This window comes from Triticum urartu, chromosome 3 (assembly GCF_003073215.2).
Source record: "Triticum urartu cultivar G1812 chromosome 3, Tu2.1, whole genome shotgun sequence".
Taxonomy (NCBI): domain Eukaryota; kingdom Viridiplantae; phylum Streptophyta; class Magnoliopsida; order Poales; family Poaceae; genus Triticum; species Triticum urartu.
This window is the reverse complement of record NC_053024.1, coordinates 27,567,736-27,570,200: the sequence shown is the minus strand read 5'-3', so window position 1 is coordinate 27,570,200 and position 2,465 is coordinate 27,567,736. Positions and strand designations below refer to the sequence as shown.

The 2,465-nt window shown below is 47.1% G+C and overlaps 1 long non-coding RNA gene across 2 annotated transcripts; it reads right to left on the bottom strand.

Moving 5' to 3' along the window:
* Nucleotides 1–1,423: 1,423 nt before the first annotated feature.
* Nucleotides 1,424–2,194, bottom strand: LOC125547779. 2 transcript variants are annotated; one of them, XR_007300767.1, is made up of 4 exons: nucleotides 2,119–2,194; nucleotides 1,923–2,025; nucleotides 1,753–1,827; nucleotides 1,424–1,659 (listed from the first exon to the last, which is right to left on the bottom strand). It is a non-coding gene; the product is annotated as an uncharacterized LOC125547779 (long non-coding RNA). The 2 variants fall into 2 exon arrangements; XR_007300768.1 differs by having other exon boundaries at nucleotides 1,949–2,025.
* Nucleotides 2,195–2,465: the final 271 nt, after the last annotated feature.

Genomic DNA, 2,465 nt, shown 5'->3' with positions numbered 1-2,465 from the left:
CGACCTGCGGACTGACCTTGCTGAAACCTTTGCAAACCTCAGGAGGTATGATATCAAGCTCAACCCATCAAAGTGCACATTCGGAGTTCCAGGTGGAAAGTTACTCGGTTTTCTCGTTTTCGAATGGGGAATCGACACTAATCCTGAAAAAGTCGGTGCCATACTCCGGATGAAGCGCCCTGTGCGTGTGCACGATGTCCAGAAGCTTACAGGTTGTTTGGCCGCTCTAAGTCGATTCATTTCTTGGCTCGGTGAAAAGGCGTTGCCCCTTTACCGACTGATGAAGAAGTCTGACAAGTTCGAGTGGACTCCAGAAGCTGATGCAGCATTTGCAGAGCTCAAAGCTCTGCTCTCCACCCAGCCGGTGCTTGTTGCCCCAATCAGTAAAGAGCCTCTGCTGCTTTACATTGCGGCCACGGGACAAGTTGTCAGTACAGTACTTACGGTCGAGCGGGAAGAAGAAGGAAAGGCCTTCAGAGTTCAGCGCCCAGTATATTATGTGTCTGAAGTTTTGACCACTTCAAAACAAAGATATCCTCATTACCAGAAGCTTGTATATGGGATTTATATGACCACGAAGAAGGTTGCACATTACTTCTCTGACCACTCCATTACAGTCGTCAGCGACGCCCCACTATCAGAGATTCTGCACAACAGAGATGCAACTGGTCGAGTGGCTAAGTGGGCGATTGAACTCCTTCCCTTAGATATCAAGTTTGAAGCAAAGAAGGCTATCAAGTCCCAAGCAATCGCGGATTTCGTCGCCGAGTGGATTGAACAGCAACTTCCGACTCAAGTTCACTCGGAGCACTGGACCATGTTCTTCGATGGATCTAAGATGTTGAATGGTTCCGGTGCTGGGGTAGTATTAGTCTCCCCCGAGGAGATAAGCTCAGATATGTTCTCCAGATTCACTTCGATTCCTCCAATAATGAAGCAGAATATGAAGCACTTTTGTATGGGTTGCGCATGGCCATTTCACTCGGCGTCCGTCGCCTCATGATCTATTCCTACGACGACGGGAACCACGCCCCAGCCGCCATCGATCCCTTCTGTCGTCAATCCCAGTACGACGACGGGAACCACACCCCAACCGCCATCGATCCCTTCTGTCGTCGATCCCAGCGAGGCCGGATCCGATCTCATGGAGGCCGCCTCAGATCATGCACATACGTGACAGTGCCAGGTCTCGCCGTCGCCGCACAATCCCATTGACGCCTCCGTCGCTGCCGATCCGTGGGAGGCTGCCGCACAACCCCACGCACGCATCCGCCTCCACCGATCCCAGGAAGGGTGCCACCGATCAGGTTCCGCCTAAATCAGGTTCGCCTAAACCCTAAACCCTTCGTCCATTCAACAGGGCCCAACGCACATACGTACAGAACTCCGATGGAGCAGTACCTTCCTGTATGTATGATGATTTTTTATGCTTCCGTCGGCAGCACATTCAATAAGACACTTGAAGGTTTTCGGACTTGTGAATCATACAATTTATACATATGCAACTTCTCTGAATTTTACGCAAAGCTAAATTACACCTTTTCTTTATCAATGTTCCCAGCTCGACCAGGTTCAAGCTTTTCCTGTAAGCAGTTGGTAGCTTTGTCCTCCTGTAAGTTTACTTTGAAATGGACCTCTACTCTAGCTTCTCACGTTGGCCTACATTTGTGATAGGTCACTCATCAGAACAAAAGGTAAGTATGGGAAATTCAAATAGCAAGGCACCGGAACAGAGGAAGGCATCGGATGTACCTCTACCCCCTCTTGTTGATCTACATCCCCAAGGAAGTCCAGGTTTACCTCTACCCCGTCTTGTTGACCTTCATTCTGGTGTAAACAGAACATTGCATATAACTACCGTGTTACATGCCATAATGAGGGTATAAATGTCGACGAATCCATCCCAGAAATCGTTCCCGCACCGAGTCACAACATTGACGAGTATTACCCAATTATGGCAGGTATGGGGCTTTTGTAAATAACGTGCATTATCAAATAGTTCTTATTTGATCTTCTCATGTTGACCTACATTTGTGATATGTCACTCATCAGAACAAAAGTTAAGTAAGGGAAATTCAAATAGCAAGGCACCGGAACAAAGAAAGGCATCGGATGTACCTCTACCACCTCTTGTTGATCTACATCCCCAAGGAAGTCCAGGTATACCCTCTACCCGTCTTGTTGACCTTCATTCTGGTATAAACACAACATTGCATATAACTTTCGCGTTACAAGCCATAATGAGGGTATAAATGGCAACGAATCCATCCCAGATATCGTTCTCGCACCGAGTCACAACATTGACGAGTATTACCCAATGACTCTAGGTATTGGGATTTTGTAAATAACATGCATTATCAAATGGGTTTTATTTGATCATTTCATCAATCATGCCTAACAGATTTGGACAAAAACAACAAACCAAAATAACCTACCATGTCAGTATTGCATATTAGTCCCTCTGG